General features: G+C 41.9%; 1 protein-coding gene across 3 annotated transcripts in view; it reads right to left on the bottom strand.

Moving 5' to 3' along the window:
* The window catches only part of LOC128691390 (uncharacterized), a 475319-nt gene that overhangs the window by 46234 nt on the left and 416158 nt on the right, over nt 1-12927 (bottom strand). The window contains exon 1 of one of the 3 annotated variants that reach the window (XM_053780245.2): nt 9736-9940. The exons of 1 other annotated variant lie outside the window; for it this stretch is intronic. The gene's annotated coding sequence lies outside the window, so the exon portion shown is untranslated. Of the gene's footprint in view, nt 1-9735; nt 9941-12927 lie in introns of those variants that run through there. One more of the 3 variants, XM_053780246.2, reaches the window with a different exon arrangement.

Genomic DNA, 12927 nt, shown 5'->3' with positions numbered 1-12927 from the left:
TCATCTGAGTCTTCAACTTCCAATTGTGACGCCTTGTTTCTGTGTCCCATCTCAGGAACATCCTGTCTCTGTCCACCTTGTCAATTCCTCGCAGTATTTTGTATATCGTTATCATGTCTCCCCTAACCCTCCTGTCCTCCAGTGTCGTTAGGCCGTGTGTGACGAAACATTATAATCTTATAATGAATAAAGTTATGCAGTAGCAGGAACTACAGGAACAGAGCCAGCAGCAGCAGCAGCAGCAGCAGCAGCAGCAGCAGTAGTAGCAGCAGGAGCAGCAGCAGCAGCAGCAGTAGTAGCAGCAGCAGCAGCCGCCGCCGCCGCCGCAGCAGCAGCAGCAGCAGCAGCCAGTGCGAGCGTATAGACGAGCTGCAATGCAGGAAACGAAAAACACACATATCAACCCAAATTAATTTTATCGCCGTAGCAGCTTTTGTTCGGACGCTGCGGAGATAAAGACCGAGATCAAGACCACAACCGCTTTGCTAGGAACTGTGTAGTCCCTGGCGTGCTTCTTGAGTTATTCCTGGAGACCTTAGAATGATTCTTGAAAACCCTAGTATGCTTCCTGCAGGTCCTAGGATGCTTCTTGAAGACCCTTGTCTCCCTGAACACTCTAAAGTCTTTCAACAAGACGACAGTGTTTCTAGATTCCCCGTAATTTATTAAGACCCCAACACAGTGCTTTACAAAGACCACCCATCCCCTCTAAATCCTTCGTAAAGTCCCTATCCCTTCTATGTTTCAATATTTCCCCCAACTATAAAGATCCCCAGTCTTTCTCACATTCAGTAAGTCTCCTCAAGTGCTCTCAGCAAGATCGGAACAAGAAAAACGCCAGAAGCACCATTTTCCCTTCACCTTCTTCCCTTCCCTCACCTTGCCATTAGGATGCCTCGCCTAGCAAAGATAGATTCCTAAGGACATCTTCACAAGGACAGCTTCTCAAACATTTTTCCAAGGAGAGCTTCCCAAGGATATTTTCCTAATACAGCTTCCCCATGGACAGTTTCCCAAGGATATTTTCCCAAGGACATATTCCCAAGGACAGCTTCCCAAGGATATTTTCCCAAGGACAGCTTCCCAAGGACGCCTTCCCTCCTAAAAGTTCGAGTAAAACAAACTCTGCAAGGAACAATGAGTAAATATCTCTCTTCTCCTCTTAACATTGACCAACTAATGTTTATTGTCCCAGGAACCTTGTAAACAGGTAGATAATAGCAAAAGCCATTGATAAAAGCCCAGCTTTGCGCGAGGCGTTGCAGTAAAAGATTTTTCAGTCCTACCAGTGTCTTTATTTCCCGCGTGTAAATAAGCAGTATTTACCACCTCCCCAACTGGATCCCCAGCGTATAATTCTTTCTCTCCTCACCTAAGAGAGATTGGGAGGGAAAGAGAGGCGAGGAGCTTAGAATGATTGTCTTGACCGCGGTGCAACTTTGGTACATCTGGCAGTAAATGGTGGGGTGATCCCGTCAAACTGCGCGAAATGACTCTTGTGTACAGCTGAGGATATTTATTAAAAAAGGGAACATTTTGCCACAAGTGGATTCATCAGTTCTAAAAGATCTATAAAGTCAATAGGACTGATGAAACCACGCGTGGCGAAACGTGTCATTTTTTTCGATTATTAGTAAAGCTGAACATTAAAATGGTAAAGCTGCTGACACTACTGATCTGCATGTTGTGGGAGGTTGGTCGGAGGATGGCACAGCCAACGTAATTAAAAAAAACAGCAAAATGAACTTTTTTTTTTATTAAGACGTTTCACATATACGAGGTTTTGTCAGGGTTGGTGTAGATGAAACATCACAGTGTCCTCTGAACCACTTGCGGGAGGAACGATTTTTATTTGTAGAATAAAATACACATCTGTGGACGGAACAAATCACAAGGCCAAACATTTGAAATAAAAGTGAGCGACGTTCCGTTACTGGACCATCATCCAGTGGCAAGTGACTCTTAAATGGTCCAGAACGAGCCAAAAGGTCGTCCAGTTCTTTCTCAGTTTGTGGGAGTGTTGAGACTTACGCGTTTGTGTATTTGGTGCTAGAATTGTGTAAAAAGATCATGAAGAAAAGGTTCTTAAATGGAGGAAAGACATCCATCCTGTTAATGAAGTAGGATGTATGAATGTATCGGAGAAAGTTAGTCAGGAATGCATTCATTCATTCTCTCTCTCTCTTTTAACAAAGTTTAATATTTTCACTTTGGTTTTAATTTCTTGCACGCTGGTAATAATGAATAATGTTCTTTATATCTGACTGTCGGGATTTCTGTAAGCTGGATCTGTGTGTGTGTGTGTGTGTGTGTGTGTGTGTGTTAGTTACCATTTTGTCCTAGGCACATGTCGATTAGACACTAGGCCTGTTGTATATGAGTACGTGTGTGTGTGTGTGTGTGTGTGTGTGTGTGTGGTAGTGCGTGTGGTAGTGCGTGTGGTAGTGCGTGTGGTAGTGCGTGTGGTAGTGCGTGTGGTAGTGCGTGTGGTAGTGTGTGTGGTAGTGTGTGTGGTAGTGTGTGTGGTAGTGTGTGGTAGTGTGTGTGGTAGTGTGTGTGGTAGTGTGTGTGGTAGTGTGTGTGGTAGTGTGTGTGGTAGTGTGTGTGGTAGTGTGTGTGTGTGTGTGTACTCACCTAGTTGTACTCACCTAGTTGAGGTTGCAGGGGTCGAGTCCGAGCTCCTGGCCCCGCCTCTTCACTGATCGCTACTAGGTCACTCTCCCTGAACCGTGAGCTTTATCATACCTCTGCTTAAAGCTATGTATGGATCCTGCCTCCACTACATCGCTTCCCAAACTATTCCACTTATTGACTACTCTGGTGTGTGTGTGTGTGTGTGTGTGTGTGTGTGTGTATGTGTGTATATGTGTGTGTGTATATGTGTGTGTGTATGTGTGTGTGTGTGTGTATGTGTATATATGTGTATGTGTATATATGTGTGTGTATGTGTGTGTATGTGTGTGTGTATGTGTGTGTGTGTATGTGTGTATGTGTATGTGTGTGTGTGGTGTGTATGTGTGTGTATGTGTATGTGTGTGTGTGTGTATGTGTGTGTGTGTGTATGTGTGTGTGTGTGTGTGTGTGTGTGTGTGTGTACTCACCTAGTTGAGGTTGCGGGGGTCGAGTCCGAGCTCCTGGCCCCGCCTCTTCACTGATCTCTACTAGGTCACTCTCCCTGAGCCGTGAGCTTTATCATACCTCTGCTTAAAGCTATGTATGGATCCTGCCTCCAATACATCGCTTCCCAAACTATTCCACTTACTGACTACTCTGTGGCTGAAGAAATACTTCCTAACATCCCTGTGTGTGTGTGTGTGTGTGTGTGTGTGTGTGTGTGTGTGTGTTAGTTACCATTTTGTCTTAGGCACATGTCGATTAGACACTCGGCCTGTTGTGTGTGTGTGTGTGTGTGTGTGTGTGTGTGTGTGTGTGTGTGTGTGTGTGTGTGTGTGTGTGTGTGCGCGCGCGCACTCACCCAATTGTGGCTGCAGGGGCCGATTCACAGCTCCGTGTGTGTTAGTTACCATTTTGTCCTAGGCACATGTCGATTAGACACTAGGCCTGTTGTATGTGAGTACGTGTGTGTATGTGTGTGTGTGTGTGTGTGTGTGTGTGTGTGTGTGTGTGTGTGTGTGTGTGTGTGTGTGTGTGTGTGTGTGTGTCGCAGGCGACCTTCCCTCGGCTAATATCCTATCTTCATAATTCCCCATGTGACTAGAATTTAACTGCCTCGCTTGTAACGGGAGAAACAAAAGCCCAAACTTAATATCTGTATTGTTGTTATAATCAGAGAGGAAGATTGGAGCGCTGTGTAGCGAAATGTGGAAGTTTACGATTTGCTTTTACAGCCAGAGTTATGTTTTGTTTTGTTATAATATCAGCTGAACCCTCGGCATCAGCGTCTGATGGTGCTGCTGGATCTCAGCAAAAATAAAACGTATCGGCGTAGTTTTCTCACTCTGCTCACAACAGTAATCAACCATCACTTAACATTCTCCAGCTTATGACTGCGTAATACCGTGTGTGTGTGTGTGTGTGTGTGTGTGTGTGTGTGTGTGTGTGTGTGTGTGTGTGTGTGTGTGTGTGTGTGTGTGTGTGTGTGTGTGTGTGTGTGTGTGTGTGTGCGCGCGCGCGCGCGAGCGCGCGTGTGTTTCACCAGACACTGTGCAACACACCAGAAATCCATCCTTTTAAAAACGCCTAAATATCAACGCACTTCTTTTTAGCAACTCCTCCTCCCTCGAGGAAGTTTATTTTTCCTTCAGAAACAAACATTTCAGTAAACGTGTTGACAAAACATTACTGGCCAACTTATGGTCTACCACCATAACTTAATTGTCTATTTTTTCAAAAGCAAAAATTGAGTGTAATGTCTTTGTGGGTGCCGCCCTAGCAAGGCCCAGGAGCTGGAAACAAATGATTTTCACTAACTTTTAGTGTACGTAATATATTAATTATAGTTTGTGTATTATTATTTTTCTATTATTTTTCTTCTATTATTATTTTCGTGTTATTTTTATATTATTATTATTTTTATTAACCCTCACCAAGGAAGGTTACTCAGAGAAAGAAATGTTCACCATCACTTAGTAATTAGCTGTTCTATCAAATTGGAACATCGATCAAGCTCCACTGACGATCCAATGGACGGAAATACTTCCATCTCACTTTCAAAGTGCTGGGACTGTATTTCACACCTCCAGGTATCAAGTATCCTGCTCCAGGTATCCTGCTCCTAGGATTCCCTAATTTTTTTCAAAGATATTACCGATCTCACACATGCCTGTTGGCTGCTCAAGACCGTACCTCTTAAAACCTTTACGCTCTCCATCTAACTCTTCCCCTGAAGCCATTCACAGTGGCGTCTTAAAAGCCTGAGATGCTTTTCAGTGGATCGTGGGACTGTCAGCCACACTGAGGAAGCCAATTTCCAAGTTATTAGTGCTACTCAGTGTGTATTCGATTCACAGAATGAATCAAATTAATATAGAATGGCTTGATTCTAACGACTAAAAGGTTTCAAACTGGATTACCTGTTACTTTGTTTTAGATAATATATCAATGAGGGAGTATAATATTTTACTGGGTCCTGGGAATGAGATATTCTTTTACCGAGTCGTGCAACACTGCCGTGAGGTTAAGTGATATTGCACCGAGTGGTGAGGCAGCAAGTTTGAAGATTGCCGCTCTTTACCACCGTCCATTCAGACAAGACTGACAGACCAGATAAATCAATCTATCTTGTTCAAGAATTTTTCTTTCTATGACCAGATTACCTTAAAAATAAGAGTCCTCCGCTCTTTAAATGATGACTTTCCTGCCACTCCACGGTCTTCTATAATCTTCACTCCTTGTTCTCTTAATTACCACAGCACACACTGCTCTCACACATTTCCACTGCCTCCTCCCACCTCATCCTCGCTGCAACATTCAAACATTCTTTACACTCGTATAAACCGTCATCACTACTGTACTCTGTTATATTCTTCTTTTAGCATCCCATAACAATCGTCTCTTAATAATTAATGCTTCTACTGTTTTTTCTTCACTCTTATCAACAACCTAATTAACACAACCATCTACTGAACCAAAAGTTTCCACTACTTTATCACCTGCTTTCAACATTTCCATCTTGAGTATATTCATCGTAGATGCTTTTACCGCTGCCAACCTGATTACAGCCTCACCTCCTCCATATTCACTTTCGACTCTTTCTTCCTAACAAATCTCCTCTTTTTTTTTTTTTTTTTTTTTTAACTTTCCAATGCACGAATTTTCTCTTCCATTTCACGTTTAACAACTCAAAAGTATTTTCTCTCTAAAACTGTTTTATGAACTCGGCAAAATTTATTGATGCTCACCCATCTTCTCTTTTTTTTCAGCTATTCACTACTCATTTAACCTCTCTCTCTCTCTCTCTCTTTTACTCTATATTATCTGAGTTCTTTGCCATTCTGACATTGTAAATTATTATTATTATAATCTAGGGGAAGCGCTAAACCCGGAGGATTATACAGCGCCTGGGGGGGGGGATGTAGAAGGCATTCAGGCTTAATTCGGGGAACTGGAGCACAGATCCAATTCCCTAAATCAAGAGCCCCTCACCAACATCAAGGAACCTTCCTTGAGGGGCTGACATTGTAAAAATATTCTTATATCAACTTTTCCTCCCTTACTATTTTCTCTTCACCCTCCAGTAACCACAAGACTCTGGTACTCACTCCAACACAGCAGACTCAATTAACACCACATTTCTTTTACATCTTCATCCCTTTACATCGCTTTATCAAACCTTTCTACAATTCTTCATACCTTTCACTAACCATTCCTTTCTTTACTTCAATGACTCACTTGTGTGGTGCCGCCTGACACTGCTCTCAGTGCACTCTGATTTCCTATTATCATCACTCGAGAGTGACCAGACATACCAGTTGTTCCTCTAAGAACACGAGTATCCACAAGTACAACCCTCATCCTTGTTATCCACTAAAATACACCACAAGACTGTTCACACTGCACTTCTATCTTACCTTGTAATGTTTTCATTCAGGTATCGCCCATCACCCTACCTTATTTTGGAAAGCAAAATTCAATTAAAAACCTCCTCTAACACCTTGAACTACCAAACTTACCTACTTCACCTTCAAGAGCTTCCCCTACTTTAGCATTAAAGTCTCCAAAAATAATAACAGTTTCTTGGCTCAAAATTCCCTAACCCCTCCCACAGCCTCCCACCTCTCAAATCTCGTTTTACTCTAATTCACATTTTAGCCCCCTTATCCTCATTATTTAATTCAACATCACCATTGCTGCCGCTACTTTGTCTTCTCATAAACACCCAATTTAATAGCTGCCCCCGTACTTATTCTAAATGGAAAAAAAACTGCTAACCAACTTTCTTTTTTCTATACGAATTTTAATCACTTTCTCCAATATTCATGGCTATGAATCCTTACCCAATGACTCAAACAAATTAGTATATACAAATTATTCCGTGATAAGGTATCAAAAAGCAAAAATGTGGAGATAAGTGTATAGCGAATGCAGAGAGATTTACCTGCCATCTGAAATATTTGAGTCCGTGAGACAATATAATAATAATAATAATAATAATAATAATAATAATAATAATAATAATATGTACGATGGTAATTTAAAAATTACTTTCACTATTCTAAGTATTTTTCGTGATAGTTTATTGCTGGCTGATGTATATGACAGGAATTTAAGGAACATGAGGAAAATAATCTGACTAGTATAGAGGTGTAGCTGTGACTGGAGGTGCAGCTGTGACTGGAGGTGCAGCTGTGACTGGAGGTGCAGCTGTGAGTGGAGGCGCAACCTTCCTCCTGTTCCAGCACCGAGAACAACTTTCACCTAATTTATTACCTAAGTTGAAATGCAATGTCTATCATTGTGGTTTAACAGCGTGGCACTTTAAGAGGGAATATTTCCACTGAGCATCTACGTAGTTCCCCTGAGAACTCGTGTATTTCCACTGAGGACCCATGTATTTCCACTGAAGATCCACGTATTTCCACTGCAGATCCATGTATTCAACGTGAATTCCTCCCAGTTTCTCTCATTACATCACTAAAGAACTATTTAGCTTTGGATGGTACTGTGCAGTACTGCGCAGCAGCACAACACGTGACCACAAGATGTTTTGCACAAGACCCCGACACCAGCTGTGTCACAGACAAGAATATCTTAAGGACACTGTTGCATGCTTACTGGTGATTTGCTAAGCGGAAGATTTCCAGGGCTTTACTTAACTTGGGGTCTTGGGATAACGTGGTAGCGAGTGAGATAGTAGAGCCAAAGAGATAGATAGGCGAGAAAGAGATAGATAGTAAAGATAGAGACAGTATTGGGATGGTGGTAGTGGGTTGTATTAGATAGGGAAAGATACTAGTGATACCCTCAATGTGTTTATCAAGACGGTGTCTAGGGTCATCCAGTGACGATGAACAGAGCAACCCTTTAACTGAAGGGCACAAAGAATGGTCAGAAAGAAGGGTCCCCAGAAAGGCAGATTCTCAGAAAAGGAAGGTCACCCAGAAACTAAGGTCACTGAGAAAGGAATGTCACCCAAGTTTAATGAGTCCCTTGAAAAGGCACTTCTCATCTGTCTCCACACTCACTTCACGACGCTGCACGCCAGGGTGCTTTCAGCCTCCCTTAGAAGATTGAAGACTGGCATACTTTCAGATTCTTCACCAGACTGAACACTGACGTATCTTTAGATCCTTCCTCACCAGGCTGTCCACTGGCATACTTTCAGACCTCCTCACCAGGCTGAACACCAGGCTCGCACCACCACCACCAATCATCTGTCACCTACATACTCCACTGCACCAAAATTAGTTTTCTTTTTTCTCGAGTCTGGTCATCTCAGATATTTTTACACGCCTCTAAATGTCTCAGCCACACTGATATAAATCACTGGCTTTGCTAAGAGCTGTGACTTTTAAATATATAAGCCATAACACTTCAGAGTGTTTGCCCAGCTCGGCTGAGTAAACTCGGCACCTTCAAGCTAAAAAATCCAACAGCGTTTTCTAACTAGCAGCACATTAATGGTTTTAAAGCAGTTATAGCAGATTTAATTCTAATCTTCGTGTTTGGTTTCGTGGCAGCGCGCTGTTAATGGCTGAGGAAGGAAGGAAGCAAGACATAAGAATATAACATCAAAGAAACATGACATAACAAAATCAAAGAAACCTGACATAACATCAAAGAAACAAGACATGATATCAAAGAATCAAGACATGATATCAAAGAATCAAGACATAACATCAAAGAAACAAGACATGACATCAAAGAAACAAGACATGATATCAAAGAATCAAGACATAACATCAAAGAAACAAGACATGACATCAAAGAAACAAGACATGACATCAAAGAATCAAGGCACGATATCAAAGGATCAAGACACGACATCAAAGAATCAAGACACGACATCAAAAAATCAAGAAACAACATCGAAGAAAACAAAATAAAGAAAAAAGGCATAACATCACATCAAAGAATCAAGACATAAGAATGAAGAAACGAAATATAACAAGAAGACATAACAATTAAGAAAGAAGACATAATTAAAAAAGAAGACATAATGAAGACAAAAATGAAGAAAGACATAATTAAGAAAAAAGACAAGATCAAAGAAAGGAAACATAACATCATAGAAAACAAGACAAAATGGCATAAATAATTAAAGTGAAGCACTTCAGTAGGTCTACTGGCCCTGGCTAGGCAGATCTAACTCGCACCCAACACCTAGTAATATTTCCAGTAAGATTACAGCTGGTGACTCACACTAACAAGTATGTGAGAGAGACCTGCGGTGTTAAGGTATTACAGAGCCTTTCATTGGGTTAAGAAAGTCTCTGATGGGCGAAACGTCTCAATAATGTGCTCTAATACAGCGTATGTCTCTTTCTTGTCTAGAAATCCTCTTTAGAAAAGTCTCTGCTCTACAGACGGTATAGCGGTCCCCTCTTTCACAAATCACCAGATTCTCAAACGGATCGTAATTTCCTAATTTACACACACACACACACACACACACACACACACACCTATTTAACCAGCGTGGGAAAACACGAGAGCTGAACACAAGCATCGTCACGATCCACCAACACCGAACTGCTTGAGGGGAAAAAGGCAGAAGTGGCCCCCCTAGTACCCCCTCCACGGACCACAGGGAGTATTCACTGAGGAAAAACCTACCTTCACTGGCACGGAAATAATGTATTTTTCAAACTTGGGGTGCTTACTATTTTCTTACCACCACCGTATTTTTTCTTGTAGGTGTTTATTTGGTGTTTATTTTTCAGGTGTGTTTGAGAGGGTAAGGGGTGAGGGGTGCCAGGAGGTTTAGTGCCTGCGAGGGCCACTACGTCGCTCCACCACGTCCAAATTGGCACTGGGCACAAGCGGCACACATCACCACCCCTACCACCACCAATCAAGCCCACATACGCACGCACATCCGCCCATACACACACACACGCCCATACACACACACACACACACACGCCCATGCACACACACGCCCATGCATACACCCCATACAAAGTCACACACCCACCCATACCAAGTCACATACCCACCCATACATACACAAAACACCCATACATACATACACATACACACTCATCGGTGTTGCATCTCAGGGTTAACCAATGATGAAAATTCTCATGAACGTTGTGGCAGTTTGGTAACAGTGATACAGTGTAACAACGATGCAGTGTAGTAACAGTGATACAATGTAAGAATGTAAGAACATAAGAATGGAGGAACACTGTAGGCCTACTGGCCCATACAAGGCAGGTCCTTAACATAAGACGTGTACTTAGCTCAGTGGTGACGTGTACTTAGCTCTGTGAAGACCTGTTTGCGAGCTCTCTACAAATTGAAGATGCCCTCCATCGAGCAACTTTACCAACAGCTTAAGGAAGAATTGAGGATGGCGAAGATGGAGATTCGGCGACTGACCGAGGAAAACAAGAAGATTCGTAGTAGTCCTCCTGTTTTGAGTCCTCAGGTCAAGAAAGGAAACTGGGCAGTGGCTGGACAGCAGGGAACGAAGTTGACGATCAAGAAGACGAATGGAAAGGTAGAAACGATGAAGAAGAAAGAGACTGCCGTGGAAACTGTTGTGGAAACCTTTAATACATTCTCAGTGCTACCCAACGAATGTGAGTCGACTACTGGGAACGTCACGACGATCGACACCAAAGAAGGTAAGAATATTGTTGTTGTTGGGGATAGCCAAGTTAGGTATATGGATAGGGCGTTCTGCTTGAAGGACAGGAGTAGGAGACAGAGTTTGCTTTCCTGGGGCTGGGATGGAGGATATTGTTAGCCGTCTGGATGACATGAGAGGTAATGGGAGCAATCCTATTATCTGTCTCAGTGCTGGTGGCAACGATGTTGGCAGACGTAGGAGTGAAGACCTGATTAGCAGGTATAAGTCAGCAATAGAAATAATTAGGAGGAAGGGTGGGAACCCTGTCATATGTGGTATTTTGCCAAGGAGAGGAGTTGGAAATGAATGGTTGTCCAGGGCAATTGGTGTCAATTGCTGGCTGGACAAATACTGTAAGGAAAATGCGGTAACATTCATTGACAACTGGGACCTCTTCTATGGCAGAAATGACATGTATGCCAGGGATGGGGTTCACTTATGTAGGTCTGGGGTGGGAGCATTGGCAACTGCAGTGGAGGGAGCTGTTAGGTCTTTAAACTAGGAATAGTTAGTGGTATGGGTTTTGGCGGGAAAACAGTCAAGTCGCAGTGTAGTAATGTGAGTACTAGGAGAACTAGTAATAGGCAAAATGAGGTAGATATTGGAAAGCCAGTGGCACAAATTGACAAGGACAGTAATAGGTTTAGTGGAATAACAGAAAGGAGCAGGAAGGGTAAAGAGAGAGGAGGGTCTTTAAATATATATTACACGAATAGTCGAATAGTCGCAGTGCTAGGAATAAGATGGACGAGTTGAGACTAGTTGCTAGTGCAGGTAACATTGATGTATTTGCCTTAACGGAAACGTGGTTTAATTCAAAAAGTCGGGACATGCCTGCGGAATGTCACATTCAGGGTTTTAGAGTGTTCCAAGTAGATAGAAGTATCGGGATGGGGGGTGGGGTGGCATTGTATGTCCGAGATCGCTTGAACTGTTGCATAAAAACGGGTATTAAGTCTGAAGTAACACATACAGAGTCTGTTTGGATAGAATTTTCAGAGGGGCATGAAAAATTAATTTTAGGTGTGATATACCGTCCCCCAAATTTAGATAGGGACCAGGGAAGACTACTATGGGAGGAAATTGTTAGGGCCACAAGGCACGATAATGTAGTAATTCTAGGAGACTAACTTTAGTCATATTGATTGGAATTTCTTGACTGGGAATTTAGAATCATACGACTTCTTAGAAGTAGTTCAGGATTGTTTTTTGAAGCAGTTTGTGACAGAACCTACAAGGGGTAATAACCTGCTTGACTTAGTTCTGGCAAACAATGAATCCTTTGTTAATAATTTAGAAGTTTCAGAGGAACTGGGTGCTAGCGACCACAAATCAATTACATTTAGCATTGAATGGAAGTATGATAGTAGGGATAACTCAGTAACAGTCCCAGATTTTCGCTTAGCAGATTACGATAGGCTTAGAGAACACATCTGTTGACTGGGGTAACGAAGAGAGCTATCAATATGACAGTTTTCTGAACACTATACATGAGGCTCAAAGAACGTTTATTCCGTATAAAGAAATTAGATCAAATAGAAATGACCCAAAATGGATGAATAATAGGCTGAAATATCTACTAGGGCATAAGAAAGGAATTTATAGGCGTATCAAAAGAGGTGAGTGTCATCTTATGAATCAGTATATTGACATTAAGAGGGACATTAAAAAGGGGATAAGAAAAGCTAAAAGGGACTATGAAATTAAAGTTGCTAGGGATTCTAAAACTAACCCAGAAAGTTTTTTCCAGGTATATAGAACAAAAGTCAGAGATAAGATAGGTCCCCTTAAAAATAACTATGGGCATCTTAGTGACAAAGAGAATGAAATGTGCTCGATTTTAAATAATTATTTTCTCTCGGTTTTTACGCAGGAAGACACTAATAACATTCCAGTAATTAATTTCTATAGTGGGCAAGAAGATAAATTATGTAACATCACAGTCACTAGTGAAATGGTTGTGAAGCAGATAGACCGACTGAAGCAAAATAAGTCACCGGGTTCTGATGAGGTTTTTTGAAGGGTTCTTAAGGAATACAAAATGGAACTCTGTGAACCATTAACTAATATTTTTAATTTATCTCTTCAAACAGGTGTAGTGTCTGATATGTGGAAGATGGCTAATGTAATTCCTATTTTTAAAACAGGGGACAAGTCGTTACTGTCAAATT

This window comes from Cherax quadricarinatus, chromosome 36 (genome assembly GCF_038502225.1).
Source record: "Cherax quadricarinatus isolate ZL_2023a chromosome 36, ASM3850222v1, whole genome shotgun sequence".
Classification (NCBI taxonomy): Eukaryota; Metazoa; Arthropoda; class Malacostraca; order Decapoda; family Parastacidae; genus Cherax; species Cherax quadricarinatus.
This window is presented reverse-complemented; position numbering and strand designations above follow the sequence as displayed.